The sequence below is a fragment of the Python bivittatus genome, unplaced genomic scaffold (assembly GCF_059951505.1).
Source record: "Python bivittatus isolate LINGU-HERP-01145 unplaced genomic scaffold, Pbiv_v1 ctg000840_np1212, whole genome shotgun sequence".
Classification (NCBI taxonomy): Eukaryota; Metazoa; Chordata; class Lepidosauria; order Squamata; family Pythonidae; genus Python; species Python bivittatus.
The window spans coordinates 25,078,836-25,099,848 of record NW_028277113.1 but is presented as its reverse complement, the minus strand read 5'-3'; the positions used below and the strand labels follow the sequence as shown (position 1 = coordinate 25,099,848).

At 35.4% G+C, this 21,013-nt stretch overlaps 1 long non-coding RNA gene across 2 annotated transcripts in view; it reads right to left on the bottom strand.

Annotated features, from left to right (window-relative positions):
* Window positions 1–209: 209 nt before the first annotated feature.
* The window catches only part of LOC148213716 (uncharacterized), a 37,948-nt gene continuing 17,144 nt past the window's right edge, over window positions 210–21,013 (bottom strand). For both annotated transcript variants that reach the window (XR_015793920.1, XR_015793921.1), the window contains 2 exons: window positions 6,459–6,597; window positions 210–1,614 (listed from right to left, as the gene is read on the bottom strand). This is a non-coding gene — a long non-coding RNA (uncharacterized LOC148213716). The remainder of the gene's footprint in view (window positions 1,615–6,458; window positions 6,598–21,013) is intronic.

Below are 21,013 nucleotides of genomic sequence, written 5' to 3'. Positions count from 1 at the left end.
CCACGATATAGTAATAGACCATTCAATATGCAGATTATCATAAATGCTTAATAAACTGGCATATTTATGGGCTTCTATTTTATCCTAATTTTCCAGTATATTCAGTAGAGTTTAAACTATACCTTGTGACACCATGTGCGAGCTTATTGTCAGGCCCAGCCCAAGAACAACGATGAAACAGTCCAGTACAGTACAGTTCCTTTATTTGCTTACACCTTATAGACAGAATCTTGCCAAACTAAATCTATACTACAGCAACTAGTGGACATACCCTGGGAGATTCTAGGGAGTGGCTATCCTGAACCTCTTTCACTTCTCATGCTCCCCGGGCAGACTGTGTTGTCTCTTGTCTCCTTTCCCCTCCTGGAATGTAACACCTCCCTCCTGATAGCCTTGATCTCATACATCACTCTCCTCCTCGTAGATACATTCCATTACATCTATTTTTCATATTTTAATCCTACCACTATGAGTCATGCTATGAGTATTGGTTGGGATTGTCCAGTTTTTATCATCTCAGACGACTATCTGATTTACCACAATGGACTTGGCAGGTAAATCACTTGCTCACTGCTCAATATTGGTAAGAACAGGTTTCCTACCTCTAGCTTTATGTGGTTTTCTGTGGATTATCAGTAATTCATTTTGTGCAGAGCTTAATTCAGAACCTTCCAGAACCTAAAGATTTCTGGCAGGAGCTCCATTCTTGATCTGTTCATATCTCCCACTCATAGAATCATAGAATTGAATGGGGCTATTTAGACCAAATTCAACCCACTGTTCAGTGAGATAACAGTTCCAGGCTTTGACATGTTTCTCGGTAACAGGAAAAAAATATTGCAATCTTTTGTGTCAGGTTTATTTATTTATTTATTTTTCAAATTTATATATGCCACCCATCTCACTATACCAGTGACTCTAGGCGGCGTATAGTTGTATACTTGGAGGTGATTGATCTTGAATCTTTTCTTCTGAAATTGAAACTTGGATCTGCTCCTGGGCAATTATGGTTAAGGAACTTGGATAGGGGAGTTGAACAATGGAGACACTGTAGTTGATATCTCTTAGGGTACTGTAGCTGTGGCTCAGGGATCAGAACCTGCCTTTGCACTGATACTTCTTTCAGTGGTATAGATGTGCCTATGATATGGTTCTTCTTCCTTTTGATCTCTCCTAGATCAGAGAAGGTTGCATTTGGACAGCCATCCAACCAGCTTTAGTAATGGATTTATTTTGTGTCCATAACCCAGGTTGATACCAGTACAGTCTAAATCCAAGATGAGGAAACCAAGACATCCGTCAACATTGTCAGAACCCACATTACAGATTGGGTCTGAAGCCTACATTGAGTGAATGTCAGCTGCCATAGTATTGGATGCTTTCAATGCCTGTTCCCAAAGAGTTCTTGAAGTTAAAAGGAGCCATTCAGTTGCCCTGGTTTGTCAAAGATTGACAATGCTATCAGGAGTCTACCACATACCACTCTTGAACACAGGAGGCACAAGATGAATTCATTTAAAAGGTTCTCTTTTTCCCCTCTGACAACACTGATGCTTTAAGAAAGAAGCCTTCAGGTCCATGTGAATACTGGTGATAAATTGTCAAACCAAGTTTCTGAAAAAAATGAAAATAGGAACCAGTAGTAAGAAATAGTAAAATAAATAAATGAAAGATAGAGAGAAGTAAAGGTAAACTAGATAGGACTATGGTATGAATTTTGCTCTGGAGAAATCCATCCAATATGCTGCTGTGATTGTGATAAAATCTGAACTGAATAGAAGGATGGGAATTGTATTATATGGGCCGGGACGAACAGAAGCTGCTGTTCAAAATTTATTAAGCTTTGGAACATTCCAAATTTCAAAACAGAGGCTTATTTGAGGTTCTTTTTTTTAACAGAATTGGTGGGAGGAGGGGAGGATTAAAAATTTGCAGTGATCACTAGATGTTTCCTAATGCTTTTTCCAAACTGTTGAATATTTAGTTCCAATAATCCTTGATCCAATACCAATACAGAAAACAGTAGGCTAAAGTTCTATTTCATATTATGACCTAAATTCACAAGTAATGTGTTACAAACATTTATCCACTTATTGTTTATTGCAACTGCCTTTCACATCCAAATGTCCACTGAGGAAAAATTCCTCTTTGTTATTCCCTTATTGCCACTATAGTTCATTTAGTGATGGTATAAATTTTTCACTAGTACATGACCAGATGGTAAATTTCTCATAGGGTTCTGGGGACTCCACAAGATAATTTTTATCACCCTTATTTAAAAAGTCCTCAGCATTTGTAACTATCCTAAAAACAATGTCAATAAAATTGTATTTCTGATCTAGAGAAAGTAATGTATTACCTATAGGGAAGTAACTAGTAGCTAGTACAAAAAGAACAGAAGATGATCAGTACATTTAAATATACAGAAAAGCTTCAGTTCAAAAAAAAGGGTTGAAGGGATTTTGATCAATAATAGGTCCAGTATTCAAAACATTTTGATTCTTTTAAAATATTACACTTGTAGAAATTCAAACCTACAATTCAGATTCTACAAAAGGGAGGGGGGATAAGTTGCGTGCAGTCCCATCCCGCTTCTCTAACATCCAGAACCCTCAATATAGGCAACTAAAATTTGGGGGCAAATAGCATGATTTTCTGCTCTTTTCAGAAATCAGCAGTAGAGTAGAAGCAAACCACAAATCCTGAAAAAAAGAAAAAAAAATAGAGGGCTGACCAATTTCCTCCTCACTCCATCTGGTGGCATCATGACTTCATTGTCAGGTGCTCTCTGGTTCTTGAAAGCCAAAAAAAGAAAAATATGGTATTCCACCTGCAAAATACTAGCCACTCTTGGTATATGTACTCCCCTGGCAGCAAGCTGTGCTGAACCCAATGTTTCTCATAGCATTAAACTGTAATTCTTATTTCTCTGCAGAAGAAATATTTCCAATCCAGTGGCATGATTTGGTATCAATAAAATTAAATTATATAACAGATAACTGGCTTTAAAAAAAGGTTGTTAGTGAGAAGGCAAAAATCTGGGAGACTTTTTTTTCACAGATTTGTGATGAGTTCAGCAATGTACTTGCAAACTAATCATTAGGTAAACAATTTGTATGTTGAAAGCCCAAGTCTTGCCAGGAAACATCAGAGAGATACTTTTTACAAAGCTATCCACCAAGTGAGACCTATTGCCGACTCAAGAATTTGTTGAATGTCATGTTTATGTGTCCATATCACACAAAGCCAGTCCAGTAGCATATTAATTTAGGTAATATGGAGCAGAAAAACAATTTGCTATAACAAGATGCAGACAGACAAAGAAAGGAAAAATGTCAGCTGAAGGCTTGCAAGTGAAGAATCAAAGAATATATACAAATGAAGCAGATTTCCCCTCCTCCCCTCCCTCCACACATATCCCTTTGTCCTTTGAGGAAACACTTGAGTCTGAATAGTATTTACAAATTTGCATAATAAATTTGTACTGAACTTTTCTCTCATGTATAATATGAGCTGATTTGTATGTGCTTTTCAAGTACATTATGATGAGTTAAGACCTTTTGTGTTACTCTCAGTGCAAGGATTACAGATTCAGTTATGTCCTGATGCACATAATACACTATTTCTCTGTGTCTCGTCAAATATTCTCCATTATGGAACAGACGGTACCTCCACAATGATAATAAAGTATTGATTCCATGCAGCTTTAAATCTGGATTTATTCCTTGGGCTATTGGGTAATATAAAAGTAAAGAACAGTTTCCGTCTTTGCACATTACTAGGGACAAAAGCAGCAAATCTCAGTCACAGCAAAGGTTAGTCACAAATTAATTATTTTATTTTTGCTCTGGTGGTTCTCTTCCAGGTGAAATCCCGCATAATCTCAGGATTTGTTTTATGTGACAATGATATTTGCTGAAAGAGCCATAGCAATCTCAACTTCATCATTTACCTTGCTAAGCAACCTCTAGTCTTCAGACTAATAGGTTAATTCTTGTATTTTTGCAGTTAAACTTCTCTTCACTATAAAATATCCTATAGACCCTGAGTAAAAATACTGCTGGATGCTATATGGCAATGGATTAGGCCTTCCCCTATTGAATTTCTGTCTTAGGTGGGTAATTTCCCGATCCATAAAATAACATAGAGATATCTGTAAATAAGTCAAAATAATAGCTCTCTAGAATGTCACGGCATATTTTTCAAGCTCACAAACTACAATTCAACTTTAACATGTTCTCCTCATATATTTGGACAGTACATGAAAGTCAGCAGATACAAGTGACAAACCTCCTGTAGCTTCCTGCCTGCCCATTGTCTCTTTCATCCTGCTTCTGTGCTATCAACTAAACCCTGTCTGTTTAATTGTAGTGCTATAGTTTTATGAAAAGGATAATTCAGAAGTATCTAAATCCATTTCCTTCAGTTTTATACTATACAACTGATCTAGAAATTACATGGTCACTTGGATTATCTGGGACATAAAAATTACATAAGTACAATCTGACTAATTCTTCTATAATTGTCCATAGCTTCCAAGACACATTAGCCATATTATGGAAATAGATGGGAACAGATGGTACCAATTCCAGAAGCTGACACTCAAGGACTTTTGCTAAACCATGTGTGTTTATATGTAATGTGTATATTATGGTAATCCACAGAGTTTATTGCCCGTGCTCTTAAACAATGTCATAAAATGGTTAAATTCCAAAGTCTGAAAATGAGATATCATCAGTATGTTCTTATTTATAAAACATAGTCAATTTAATCTAGAAAACAGGTGAATGGCTCTGAGATCAATTAGAAATTACATGAAGGAGAACAATCTGAAGTTTTTACCATTCTGAATATTGTGATAATTAATTAAGGCTGTCATTCTTCTACCTCCTTGTTCAGCCATCTTGTACAAGCACATCATTTTAGTTGGATTATAGATGAAAATGCAGAAGAGAAGTGAAATTGATTTTATTTTACTTGCCACCAGTAGGTAAGAGGCTCACATTCCATCCACTACAAAGAACCTTGCTCTTTTATGGCAAAAGGACAACTCCCAGGGTAAGATCTCATCACACAACTATAATCAAGAGACCAGTATCACAGAGTGGTACCAGTATAGTTTTGTAAAGTTGGCAAGTCCATTATCTCAACCTAAATGTTGCTAGGGGTACTAGATAAGGAATGTTTGGCTCAGTAAAAAAAAAACAAAAGGAAAAAAACGGTTTACCAAAAACAGCTATCATAAAATTTCCATTTTCTCTGCCCAAATTATAACTATTTGCTTCTGAAGATAATTCTAACTATTTTGTGTTCTACTTTGTACTGTAATGTGTTAAAACCAACTCTGGCCTTGTACGGAAATTCTGGATTCTTTCAGCTCAGTTCATTCTTAACCTGCTCTCAATCACAGAAAAGCTATATGTTTAGATCAGTGTTTCTCAATGTTGGCAACTTTAACATGGGTGGACTTCACCTCCCACAATTCCCTATCCAGCCATGCTTAAAGTTGTCAAGGTTGAGAAACACTGGTTTAGATGATGATAAATTCTGACAATATTATTATTAAACATAATATAAGATTAAGTTAGGTCAATTAAACAAGCATTTGAAGTTTTATGCCTCTGTATGCACGTGCACATATGTATAAGGAAGACCAAAACTAAAGACTAAAAAATTACTTTGATCTGTTTCTGTTTAAGAAGGGATAATAATATTGGATAAAAATATTAAATATTGTCTTTTAATTGTGTCAGGATTATGTTAACAATCATGTGTGCATTCATGTATAAAGTTTTCACCAATCCATGTTCTTCAGAGAAAAATATTTTTTAAAAAAGTTAGAATCGCCTTCTCTTTTTATACTTATTTCTTATTGATAAATATAGAATTTATTTTATAAAGACTGGGGCAGGAATCATTTTTTAAATGTTATTTTTAGATAGCCAGAGCCTTTCAGAAAGATAAACTCAGGCATGCATGTGAATATAAGCAAGACCAAAGGTCCTTCAGATCTAGAACTAGAATGTGTATGAGAGAAAGAATGAGTTTTATTCAAACAACACAAGAACATGTATATCTGCAATGATTGTTGCTTTTTTTAGATTTCCTTTTGGGTTTCTTTCAATAGGTGTTTTCTTTCAAGAGATGTTTTTAACTGGGATGTTACTGTCCTTTCTGGAATTAGCTCTGACAACTGAGACATCATGTCATGTTTCTTATCAGGGACACTGGCTGTTTGTTGTTCTCCCTGAGATCACTTCTCACTCCCCTCTGCAGGAGCTCACAATATGATTGATGAGTTGGCATGAATAATCAAATGGTGACATTTTTAAGTTCTGCAAGAAAACAGTAATTCTTTCAAGTCACACTGTGCAGAGAGAGTAATTCCTTAAAGATATTCATTTACGGTTTGCTTTTTGCTAGAAATAAAAGAAAAGAAAAAAGAAATTAAATATTACCTTAATTGAACTACAACATGATTCTGGCACTGAACCATAATAAAGCTTTAGCATGTCACCTGGGAAAGAAACGGAAAGAGCAGCAGGTGTTCTTAAAAAATAAATATATTGTTCATCACAGTTGCTGTTGCCTCTTCACCTGGGAATGAGATGTGCAACGTAACATGTTAATAAACCTGACAAAGCCTGAAATACAAACAAGAAGACATAGGAAAAGAGTTTTAGACTTTGGATCCAGTGACTACAAGATCACCTCTAATCTCTCACCCAAAATGCTCATCTTAGAATTTACTATTGATTAAGCTACACTCATAGAGTTTTCTACAGACACTCAAACCAGCAGGAGAAATTCTTCCCTGCTGTCACAGAGCACTACTTTCCCTTCACCAATGAATCCATGCACTGGAATTTTTCTCACTTCTTACAAACAATAGAAGAAATGATCAATTCTGCAAAATAAAAAGAAAGTGTGACCTTCAGAAAAAGAAATATTAGATAGAGAAGAGACTGAGATGTATCTTTCCTTGCCAAACTACATATATATATATATATATATATATATATATATATATATATATATATCCTGTGGAAAAGAATATTCATATTCATATTCATATTCATATAAATATATAAGAATATTCTTTTCCACAGGATATATTCCATTATTAGAGCTTACAGTCTGAATAGGGACAATGTCAATATATAGCCTTACCATTTAATGATCATCTATTTATCTATCTATCTATTGTGAAGTTGAGTCAGTATTGACTCCTGGCAACTGCCTGGACAACTCCCACTGCATGTGTGTGTGTGTGTGTGTGTGTGTGTGTGTACACACATACACATACATAGATACATAGATACAGTAATATGTTAATATATATATTAATTGGTATAAAGATTTTCCTAACATACAAGAAGTCTGTTATCTGGAACAGAAATCCAAATTTCAAAAGGGGAACTAAACTCGTTGCAAGTATGATATATTAGCTTCTGGTCTCCAGGTGTAATGACCTTGTGATCTCAACTGGAGTTCATTATTTAGGCAGTTCTCACTCGTCTGCTTAATCTTTTCTTTGCTTATCTGGTGTTTACATTCTTTTAGCAAAGCATGGGTCCTGAATCTGAACTCACTGCCTAAGTTATTTTACAACACTGAATTCACACAAGCAAAAATAGGGAGATCAGCAAGCTAATTTCACTGAAATTAGCACACTAATACAGCAAGGTAAGCAGATCAGTCAAACAATGAGTTCACAACAGTTTAACAAATTATCTGTAACTACAGTTATATTTAGATGTTAACCAACATCTTAAGCTATTTCCAGGGCCCCATCCTTAGTGAAATGTCGTTCTAGTTCTTTCTTGTTTGTGTTCTTTTCATGTTTATGCCTATAGCCTTCTGCTAGATCTTTAGCAATTATATTATATTTTTCCCATCACAGAGAGTTAAGTGATGTAACAAGCCCAGGTAAACCCTGAATCATTTACAAAAGCTTCAGTGATACTGCAGAAATAACCTGTTTAACATACCCTTGAAGCACAACCTTGTCAGTTAGATACCAACCTCCAATCAAGTCCTAAATTTTCACAAAACCTACATAGACCTACTTGGATCCAATAACACTAAGATTTGCAGTTTCATAACATATCTCTCATTTAGTTTTATACAAAAAATCTATTTGATTTATGTGAGAAGGCATGATATATAATCCCAAATGGTCAAGCATGAAATTAAAACAAACACAGCAATTTTGGATGTACCAGATTAGCCTTTTTTAACATTTCACATTCTTTTTCTCCTAATCTTTATAGCTCAGTAATACTAATCCTTATGTCCATCATGTTTGTGTGTGTGTGTGTGTGTGTGTGTATGTGTGTGTGTGTATGTATATGTATATGTATATGTATATATAGTAGGCATATATTATTAAATGTCTAAAGTTATACCAGTGAAATTACATACATATCCAGTAAATCTGATATCATTTCTCTCCACCATAAATATTTAAAGTCTACAAAACCCATGGGAGTATTTTATGGCAAAATAATAAATTGGCTTGGATTTATTCTCTTGAAAGAAATAAACAAGGTGTAAATGAAAAATAGTTGTCAAGTGTGTTGTGATAATGGAGGAGGAGGAGGAGGAGGAGGAGGAGGAGGATGAGAAAGAGGACGAAGACAAGACATTGTTAACATTTCTGTCTGTCTCAGGAAAGGGAGGACTATCACTCCTTACATGTGGATATATGAACTTTTGGACACTAAGAACAGGGAAGAGATCACAGCTTATTGTATAAATTGTAACTCTTATGTAAATATAATCACTATTGGTTATTCATTACGTTGGATTTTCAAAAGCGGGGAATGTGAGGCATTAAACATATTTCAATGACAGCTTTAAAGCTATACTGAAGTTAATGTGATGTTGTTTTAGAGACTGACCAGAGCAAATACAACTCCAGAAAAACTAAAGACTTATAGATAAGCTTATTACTACATGGAATTCTACTGCTAGCATTGTTTTAGCATTCTTACATTTGTAGGCAGATCAACAAGAACAGTAATTGTATTGGACATCCAATTTCATCATTTGTCCCACAAAAAAAGCCACTTGATAAAAAAAAGTTATTCCAAGTCACCTTAAAAAAGTCTAAATATATTAACCACTGAATTTCCTTTAATGTTTCAACAGGTATTGATCTTTGGTTTATTTAGCTTAGAGTCAATAATTTTCCAAGAACCACACACATTTTGAGGTTCAGAAACAACATTAATGCAGAAGATGTAAAAATTGTTTGATGCTTTTTCTACTGTTAATAACATTTTCCAGGGAACTTGCTTACAATTCTTTGAGAAATGAAGAGAACAGAATAGAGAATGTGTTAAGTATCAGGTCCATTTGTATCCTTATGTTTGATTTCAAATTAGAGCTAAAAATATATGGTAACTCCTAGTTCAGATTTGGATTTCATACACTAAGTACTACACACTATTTTGTTATTGCATATGAAAGTATTTTAGAAATTGCATCTCAAAAAAAAAACCCTTTTCAGTCTTCTGTGATAACAATAGTTCAACACAACATAGTCCATTTAACTGCATTAGAGCACAATACAGTCCATGTAGAAAGCAGCCAATCTGAAAATTAAAAAAGGGGGGAAGAGGAATTGTGAATTTTGTACCTTTGATAGTTTCAGTAAGCAGAACAGATGTTTCCCAAAGTTTAGCCTGTGTGGAAGGAGTGGGGAGATAGAACCACCACTTTGGAAAATGTAAATTTCTCTTTGTTTATGTAAAAGCAGCTGAAACTAACAATGTACAACTGTAACAACTAATTAGAAAATCTATGCATTTAGAAGAATCAGAAGAATCAGAAAGAGAATCATTTTGGTTATTTTTTTTTAAGTCAAGGATATGAAATGATAAATTCACTGGAATAATGTATTTCCACAAAAAATATACAACTTTAATTGCTTATAGTTTTAACATGCTGGTCTATTGTAGCACAGAATAGTCAGAAGTGATTTTTAAAAACTGGTGCAAAAATCAACTAATAAAACTATGAAAACAATGCATAATAGACTTGGAAAGCTCCAAATATTTAAACAGTGAGAAATATAAATTTTCTGACCAAATAGGTAAAGCAACATGATTGAGTTTTTTCATCATTTGCTCATGGCATCTCTTTTTCCATGTCAAGTTCTAGTCTGTGATGGATGATCCTAAGCATTATTTTGCTAGCATTATTAATGCACAATCTATTAAATCTCCTTTCTTTGATACTGGTATGGAATCTGACTTTTTCCAATCTGTCAGCCACTGTGTCATTGTCCAAGATTTGCTGGCACAGTTTGGTTAGAAACTTTACTTATTTTTCTTCTGCTGCTTGCCATATTTATGTAGATATTCCATCAATTCCTGTAGTCATCTGACCTGGGAATGGCCAGAGTGCTGAAAAAACTTCATTTTATTATATTAGACATTCTTGTAGATAGGAAATATCTTCTAAGGTATCTTAGATGTTGACATCTCTACTGTGTAGACTTTCAATATACTCCTTCCATCTTTGTTTGTTCTTCTTTAATTGGTTACTATCTATCCAGTTGTATCCTTCAGCATACCAGTTTGAAGCTGGAGCCTCTTTGTGTGTTTGGAGGTCTTCCTTGCTTTTCCATGTCTGTTTCCATCTTTGATGTCTTTACAGAGGCTGTTGTAATATTGCTTTTTGTCTCTTCTAGCAGATCTCTGAAATACTTGAAATAAGATCTCTGGCTTAAGCTTTTCTTTTCTTCTTGGCAATTTCCACTATTTGTTCTGACATCCAGTTTGCTTTCTTCTGTTTCTTCAGCAGTCTCTTTTCACATTCATCCTTAACAATTTATTTGATTTCATTCCACAGATCCTCTGATTCCCTATCAATGAAGTTCAGGACTTCAAAGTGATTCCTGATGTTCTCCTTGAAAATAGTGGATATATGCTCAAGATCATATCATGGAAACTAGTTGGCTTTGTTCTTCTGCTTTGCTTGAATTGTTACTTGAATGTGAGCAGCTTGTGATCTGTTCCACAGTCAGACCCTGTCTTTGTTGTTATAACTGAGCTCTTTCATCTCCTTGTACTAATAATATAGTCAGATTGATTTCTCTGTACAGGGTGATGTCTATGAATATAGGTATTGTTTTGTTTGTCTGAAGATTGTGTTGGCAATGAAGAAATAATTGGGTTGGCAGAAAATTGTAAGTTGTTCTCTTGCTTCATTTCTGATTCCTAGGCCACACAGTCCAGCTACATTTTCCTACTTAATATTTCCAGCTTTGGTGTTCCAGTCTCCAATCATAAGAGCACATCCTGCTTACATGTTCTATTGATTTCACTTGACCATAAAACCTGTCAACCTCTTCTTCTTCTGAATCAGTGGTTGGAGCATAAACTTGGATAATTGTCATAATGGAATCAGGCAGCCTATACATTTAATAAAATAAGTATTAAAGGGTTGTTTGTGAAGTCTAAATTATATTATTTCATCATTGACCACCTTATTCTTAAGTACTGTCTTTGCTACATCTTTCCTGACTGTGATCGTCTAACTGAAAATGTCCAGTTCCAGTCCATTTCAATTCACTGATGCCTAAGATGTCAAAGTGCAGTCAATTCATTTCACCTTTCATTATGTTCCATGTTTCCATTTAGTACCGTATTTGAAGGTTCAGATTTTCTTTTCCTGTATGGGAAAAATCAGCAACTATGTGTCCCAAAGTGTTTAATATAGTGACTTTATAAACTCCATTAGTAGTTTGAAATGTCCTCAGTTTTTCCTCAGTAGCATCTTAAGTGCCATCCAACTTGAGGGACCTATCATTTGGCACTATATAATCAATCACTTTATATTGTTTATACAGGAAAGGATTACCATTGCATTTTCCCTTTGCCATTTGCAGTAAAGTGATCCTCCACCTCCAACATGTCCCTATATCACTGTTGCCCAATATAGGTCTCTATGTGCTTTAGCTGGACAGTTGAGATGAACTTCAAGCCTTGGTTGACCTTGATGAGAGTATATATTCTTAGCATAACTCTAAGCATTCTTGTCTTATCCTTCCCAGGAAAACACACAGGCACACATCTGTCTTGATGAGGCAACATAGCAGGACTTGAAGGGTGTTTTATAAGATACACCACTGAAACTGACTAGCCCAAGTGCAGCTAACAAGCCTGCAAAATGTGGGAAAAGTGAAGTTTTTAGTGTTCAGTTTTGGGATATAAAGCTGTCCTGCTTAATATGTTCTTGGATTTTATGAATAGAATGCTGCTGTATGCACAAAATATTTTTTGGTTTTCTTCAAGTGTAGATTGGATGAAAATAAGGAAGCTATAAGGATGGAATTCACGTTTTATTATTCTAGGAATAACTGTTAGGTCATGAGTCTTATCTAAGCTTGAAATATTTTTTTTTTAAAAAATCGTTTGACGAGAACTTTGTAAGTGCATGTTTGTTAGTTTGCAGGTGTAGAGGTTAAGTAACTTGTTCAAGGGCATTAAGGGAGCTTTAAATCATTTTAGCTAAGCCTAACTGAACATATTTAGGTCTTTCCCCTCTTGTCTAAGAGATTAATCTTTGCCGCTTTTACACAACCCAAGGTCATGACAAAACATTTTCAGAGACTTATTTAATGAATTGCAAATTGGGAACATTGCTGTTTATTCTCTTGCTCATTTATACCTGAAAGCACCAATAAGGACTTCATAAAAAAAAAAACTAAAAAACTAATCAGGATTATTTTGTGACACTATTATATGTAAATTAATCTCAGTAGGGAACAGTCATTGCAGCAGCTCCTGTATAAAAGAAGTAACAATTGAAAATAAACATGGCATTACTATGGCGTGTGTGATTAAGCAATGCAGGAAAGATTAAACTGGAATATTGTGCAGAAATTTTCTTCTGCATTTTTAAACCATTCTCCTCTAATTTAATAGGAAATAAATTCTTTTTAAAACATATTTCAAAGGAAAATAAAAATGATGGTGACATTCTCATGGATGGACCACAATGTTCCTGATTTAGATATGACATAACAAGGATATATGTCTGCATCCTGGTTTCTGTAATCTAGTCTCCAGTGGTCTGCAGCCTCCCTGGGACCCACACATCAGTTAATTCCCAAGACATGAAAGTATGAAGGCATTTACTTTGATACTTGTTCAAGTCAGGAAACCTTGGCATGTAGGACTGCAGATGGATAAAGCCATAGACTCCACCGTATTAGACAATTTTCATCCAGTATCTAACCTCCCCTTTTTGGGGAAGGTGACTGAGAAGGTGGTTGCATGACAGGTGCAGAGAACCTTGGATGAAGGGGATTATCTGAGTCCTTTTCAGTCAGGATTCAGACCCAGGTATGGGATGGAAATGGCATTGATCACACTTTTCTATGATCTCTGGCGTGGGTGCGATGGTGGTAGTGCATCTATCCTTGCCTTATTTGACTTCTTGGTGGCTTTCAATACCATCAACCATGGTATCCTTCTGGATCAACTCAGAGGTTTGGGAGCGGGTGGCACAATGTTGTGCTGGTTCATATCATTCTCTAGGGTCAATTCCAGTCGGAGTTGATTGGAGAGGAGAGATCCTGCCCTCAGCCCCTACTGTGTAGGGTGCTGCAGGGGGTGGGGCTCTCTCCTCTCCTATTCAACATCTACATGAGACTGCTGGATGAGCTCATCCATTGCCATGGGATGAAGTGTCATCAGTACACTGATGATACCCAACTGTATATCTCCACTTCTGGTGATTTAAGTGATGATGTGGATGTGTTATCCTGGTGTCTGGAGGCTGTGAGAGTCTGAATGGAGAATAACAGGCTTCAACTTAACCCTGGCAAGGCTGAGTGGCTTGGGGCTTTGAGGCCCTCTGGTTCCGGGATTATACCATTGCTGGTACTGGATGGGGTTGCACTGCCCCAGACACACCCTATCTGCAACCTGGGGGGGGCCTCCTGGGCTCATGACTCCTGCTCAATGAGCAGGTGGCAGTCGTGGCTAGGAGGGCCTTTACACAACTTCATATTGTGCACCACTTGCATCTGTTCCTGGACCGAGGAGCCTTACTCATGGTCACTCATGCCCTGGTCACCTCCCAGTTGGACTACTGCAATATGCCCTTGAAGATCATGCCCTGATTTCCATGGGATTCTCTAGCATCACTGTCTACTGCAGGGAGGCTAGACCCATTAGATTGTAAATAATGCTACAAAACTGACTTGTCCCTCTAAGAAGTCTGGCTACTGCATCCTGCACCAACTGCAATATTTAACTCATTTTCAAGGTCAATCCCATCTAAAGCACATTGCAGGCCTGGCACTGGTGTGCCTGTGGAGCCCCTATCACGTTTTTATTGATATGGTTGTTTTTAGTCCGGGATGCCATGTCTTGTTTCATGTATTTTTTTTAACAGATTTTAATTAAATATTCAGACATTGCAAACTGCCCAAAGGCTTCTAGAGTGGATGGCCATAATAAATCTGATTAAATAAATAAGTAATCTAACTGAGATGATGAATGCATGAATCACTTTTGTAAATGGATCTTGGACCAAGTAGGACTGCAACCGGCAGACCAGCCAAAGCTAGGTAAAGAACCTGGGCTATGGCCTGCAGCTGTTGCAGTCTAGGAGAACCTCAAGTCATAGACTGTTGCTTTAGGGGTAGGGCATCTTCTTCCAGAGTCAGCCTCAGAACTGAGGTCAAGCCACATCTATCACCTATAATTAGCATCTGTTTAATGCTTGTTAGCCACTTTGAATGATTCCATAAAAAAGCAACTGTTGGAGACATAAAACTACACAAAGAAAGGGGCCACAAAAGTAATATCATGTCCAATATTCAATGTCATGTTTAAAAGAGGTCTAGACCCCTTGAATTTCCAGTAATATTGACTATTATTTCTAATTGATTGACAGGAAAAGAAGAATCCCAGTTCAGAGCCTTTGTTCTTGATTCTGTGGTCATTATATATACATTATCTCTGTTTCGTTTTGTTTTTAAGGGGGGGGGGAGAGAAGCTTGTTTTAAAATGAACATTTAAAAACATAATATTTCTTTGAATGCGTTCCCCATCCTTAAAGAGCACTTGTGGAGACTTCATGGTAATCTATATATCCGATGGCATTTCAATACATACATTGTATAGATGTAGATGTTATACACCTGGAACCTGAAAACTCAATGCTTCTGTAGTATCAAAAGGATGCTACACATACATACATCATGCACCAATGGGTCCAGTCTCTTTTACGCAGCATCTTTGAGGGCAGAGAAATGGAAGATCAGTACCATGAATAGTTCACTATGATATTGGCATAACAAAGTTATCCAAAGTGGCAAATTTCATATGCTGGTTTGAGAACTTGAAGAATTTTGCAGCAGGGTGATAGTCCTGTTTTAAGGCCAATTTAATCCCAACATCTTCCTTTGTAACAGCAAATTTTAACCCTTCCCAACCATAATTTTTATGAAAATCATAAACATACTTCCTTTTCTTTTCTAGTCACAACTTCTAAAACAGTATATTCTCAGGACATCTGGATAGTCTTATTAATTTCTTTACAGACATTTTAGAAGGCAAAGGTAGGAAGATACAGATTCCATAGAACCTTGGACAAAAAGAGACAACTTATATGAAGGCGTATTACTGTCTGAACTCTACTGTATATAATCATTCATCTTGTGTCAGACCATGCCTCCAAGAACCATCCACTTGCAGCAGAATTAAGGTTTTTTTAACCAGTAGGCATCTGCCTAGGATCCTGGTATTCATTATTTTTTCATAGCTTTTTGCCAGGCACATTGGCATTTGAGGATTTTTGAATGCTGATTTTGTAATAAGATCTGCAGTTCCTATGGAGTTTGGTTTAGAATTTCAAGTCTGGAAATCTCAATTTCTAATTATTCCTCAATGCTGAACTGCAGCTCAGTTTGAGGACACAGATTTGGTACTTCTGTGAATAGAATATTGACAATTTATTCTTTCTCCTGCTAAGGGAATGCCATATCAATGATATGTGAGTTATGACAGCCCATGTAAAGTTCTACCATGTAATTTTCTATATAAAAGGTGGATGTATTGATCAGTGACCATAACAGATTTGAAATAAAAGGTGAATCCATATTAAAAAAAATTAATACACTTTTCCTATTTGATGTCTTTCAGCAGCAATACTATCTGCCATACTTCATTTTTGATTGGAAGGAAGGGGAAGCAGAGGTTTCAAATTTATCTTAAATTGCTAAAAATGCATCAAAATAAATTGAAACATTTATCTTTTTATGGAATTGTGTCATATTAACATGCATAATTATAATAGTACATTACCAAAATAATAATATAGCTTCTGGAAATGAATCATCCTATTCTATTATTGTTGATCCTAAAAGTGACTTCCTAAAAAGTTTGGTTATTTCTTAACTCCTTTAATACATAGTTATATTCTACCCTTAAGGCTTAAGATCAGTCATAAAAATGCTGGGTGTTAGAGTTAATAACAAAATGTCACAATTTTTATGGGTGAATTTCTATAATCATCACAGTCTTAGATTTTTAACTATTAGGGACATTTCTGTTTTCCTTTAAAGTTCTGGATGTAAAATATGTTCCAGGTTAGACAAGCGTTGGAGTAAATAAAGTAAATAAAGTAATGTTTTACTTATGCGACAATCTAATTTGTGTGTGTGGAACTTAAGTTTATTGATATGGGTTTATAATTTACTACATATACCAACTGATCTTGAGAACACCTAACTTCAACTAAAATGTCCTCTGAGGATATAATATATAATAATTAATGTTTTTTAAAAGTAACATGCACAGTAAAATATTCTTACCACTTTTAAATATAGATCATCTTTCCATTTGGCCACTTGGAATCACTAGTCAACCGTGCTAAGAATTAGATTGTTAAAATGGGTAGGAATTTAACAATAGCAGTTTGTGTAGTGGATAATCCAGTGCTGGTGAGATTTAGATGCCTGACATTCCACCATATCTCAAATGTCTCAACATTCATCCATCAACTTTGAAGGCAATATATGAAACAAGCAATGCCATTGCCAGAGGCAATACTAGGGACTGGATGGCTGAAAAATATTCCTTCACAATCTCTCCAATCAGCATCAGGAAGCGACTGTGACTGTGGACACGGCATGTCAAAAGCCACGTCCTCCTTACTTATTTTTCTGCAGGAATACTTCACAAGGAATAAATCATTTAGACCAACTCTTATCAATTACACTGTTACCAATTTTCATTGTAATTATGAGACTCTGCAAGCCATGCCTTACCTTTTTATCAAAGTCTACACTATTGTATTTTCCAATATTGAAACAAAATAAATTTCAAAGTATAAATCCATAGTTTAATTTCTGAATGTATATTTGGGCCTGAGTGTGTTGGTAAAAAGAGACAAAATGGGCCCATATCTATGCCAGTGGCTGCAGTGAGATAATACTCATCCAAAGAAGGGAATTTGTTTTCTTGTTTCATCAAGAAGAATATTACTACAGCAAAACAGAAAGTGATCTGAAGGGCAGCGGGGGTGGGATAGGGCTAAAGAAATTTTCCCCTATCCATTCCAAATTTAACACAAATTTCTCCTTTTGAGAATTTTCAGTTCAACTCCAAGGACTTTCATATTTCTATACTTAAGAATATTTTCTGTAAGTCATGTTATGAATGAGAATGAAATCGAAACAGATCCAAATTTTATCTAGAATTAAGAATTAGCTAGCAAAATTTGGACTCACTATTTGACATGCTGTATTAATGTATTAAAGTAAAATTGCTACTTTCCTACATCTCATACTATAAGCTTAAAAAATATACTAGCATTTAGATGGAGAAAATCTATTTATGAGGTTAAGAGTCGACAAAAATTTGATGGCACATAATAATTTTAGAAATACTTCTAATATAGTTTTGCTCTTCAGTAAAGTAGATATACTTTTCCTTTATATGTTTTATATACTAGTCACACACAAGAAACAGGTAATCTCCCTAATTCATCAATCCAACTTTTACTCAAGCAAAACTGCATTAAAATATTGCATCACAGAATATTGCATCACAGAATATAAGCTACAGATGGAGTGAGGGGAGGGAAATTAACTTTATGATAAGATGCTTCTCTGATCTTTTCCATTACCAATAATTCTTGTACCTGCAGCATAAGTGGAAATATTCTGAAGATTTTCTTTGTCTAATCTAAAAACTATAAAAACAACAACCTGATGAACCTGAAAGGTTAAAAAAAAAGGATCTTGCACTTTTTAATCAATAATATGATAAAACCTTTGGTTATTAATCAATTTTATTCAGCAAAAATGATAACGGGCGAAGAATGATGAAGATATAGTTTCCTTCATGTCAAGTCTATTAGCTTCTAGGGATTTCTTGAACACATCTATATAGCTTTCTTATACTGTATATCTATGAATTATTATATATATTTAATATTTGAACCAGTGCTAGTAATAATCCAAGTAGTAACAATTAAAAACTAAATTAATACTTTAATTTAAACTATTATTGAAGGAATTATATACCTACAAATTAAAATAAACAATACAAACTAAAAAAAGTGGGGATAAATGAAAAAATAGAATGATAAAAAAACTACAGAATATCATATTGAAAAAAGAAAAAAAGGAACATTAATCAGTACAATGTAGTTCAAATGTTGAGAGTTTTTAAATAATTCCCCTACTTTTCTAAATTATCAGAAAAATAATATATTTTATTTATGTTATTTACATGCAGTGTTCCAATGCATTTTTTTTTAAACAATGGATTCAATCTAGATCAGATTTAGTCACATTTCTGATCTTATCTGTCTGTTGACACAAAGCTAGTTTAAAGGCTGAGAGCTAACAAAACTCTAGAATCTGGTATACACATCGTTCCAAAAATACAAAACCACTCTTTTTGTAATAGGTCAGGCTCAATAAATCCAGTGTTTTGTTTCTGTTTGTAACAATACAATGCTGGTTTGCCATTTCCTTCTCTCAGGATATTTTTTTCAGCTCCCACCCTAGCCAACAGGAATATTCTGGTGACCTCCCCTCCAAATACATTTGACTTTGTTTCCGAGATCAGTCACAGTCATCTACATCCTGACTTTGACCTTACCGAAAGGAAAAGATGCCCAGCTATAACTCCTCCATAGAAAGATACAAATTATTTTTAAAAATACATTGTGTATCTTTCTTTTCGTCTTGAAAATTAAAGATTTACTTGCTCCATTCAAGCCTAATTGTTTTAGTCAGATTACTGTAATAGGTTCTTGTCTCAAAACTTATTTATTTTCCTCAGGGCACAATGTTATTAAATGCGAGGTTTTATTCTGTTTTAAATCAAATTTAAAGAGCTATTAAGGCTTATCACAATATAATTTATAAACATTCACGCCAGAGGTTTCATATGGCAAATGAAGCAGACATAACTAAATTGTGGAAACAAATCCAACCAAATTTTTCTTCCTTTAGAAAAGCCTTGGGCAAGAGCACAGATTACAACTAACCTATAGAGGCCACTTAAAGATTTTATGTTATGGGTTTCACCATTGAAAAACATTATTAATGTGCAGATCATAAACTTATTTTAATGCTATACACTATTCAAAAAAATTAAGTATGTGGTGGTGTAGAAAATATCTTTGTAATAACCGGTCTATACAAATGGTACCCCATAAAGAATCAGCTCTATATGGATACCCTGATGCAATCCATATGTGCCATGTAACACACAAATACTGACCTACTGGTCTAAAACACCTTGCATAAGATTTTCCCAGTCTATGTGTCCTCCAGCTATGTATCTATCTCCAAAATGTTCAGCAATGGCTATGCTAGCTGGGAAAGTCTAGAAGTTGAATTTCACACAGTTAGAAGGCATCTGTTCTTACATAATATATGTAATATCTGGTTGAAGTAGCATATAGCATTTTTGATGTTGTACTTTAGTACTCATTGAGGGTTTCATCAACATTTTATAAAATTGCTTCCTACCTGAACCTAAACTTAAACCTGAACCATTTAACATCTAAATCTTCACCCATGTATGAGAATTCAGCAGTCTCTCATTCAATTGTGCTGATGAAGTTTCTTTGGTCCAGAAGAACTACTTTGAGATTTGTAATGGAGTGTCCTGGGAAGTTAAAATGTTCTGCCATTACTCTCTCCTTGTTTTGAATCCTAATGTCAAACTAGTGCCCCATTAATTAAAGTCTGGTCTATTTGTCATATGTCAGAGAAGCACTGCTGGCAGATAGTGATGGCATATACCACATTAAGGATAAACATATGAAGGTCCCTCTAATCTCATGGATGAAGTTGTTGGGGCCTACAGTGGTACTGTTAGTTAAATGTGGGGCTAAAATAATGCCTGATTTGTTGCAGGGACTGGTTCCATGCTAACATCATTATCCTGTTGTTTCTTGTTGCTTGTGAGAATCAACTTTAGGTTAGTGGTATCTGTACGTAAGTATGGATCTGCCACCCAGTGCTGGAGAAACTGCAGACTCATTGTCCAGTATAGCTATGGTTTATTCCTAATGTATTTGATTGGCTTGAGCTGTGAAATGTAGGTTACAAACATGGGGTGCTGGTGACAAGGCTAAGAATATGCCAGCTGGTGTCCTGTCTATCTCTGTCAAGCTGTATTTAATTGTGCCACACAGCTTTTGCTCCCTCTGCTACTAGCTAGCTAATATAAAGTTTTGATAGTATTGCCGGCAAGCCACAATTCAATCACATCTAGTCTTATCCAGAAGGCCAATCTTTGTCAAGGTGTTCTGCCCAGCCAGGCACCCACCAAAGTCACAGATGAGAGGGTCCTTCCTAGGAAGGCCCAAGCTTGCCAATCAGAGGTAGGAAACTCACATTTTCCACAGCAGCAATTCAATGGACATTCTTCAGTGTTAGGCCAAACTTGGTACCCCAGAAAAATAAGTGTAAAGGTAAGCACTTACTTTTTAAAGTGTTTGAATGGCTTGAGTCAAAATA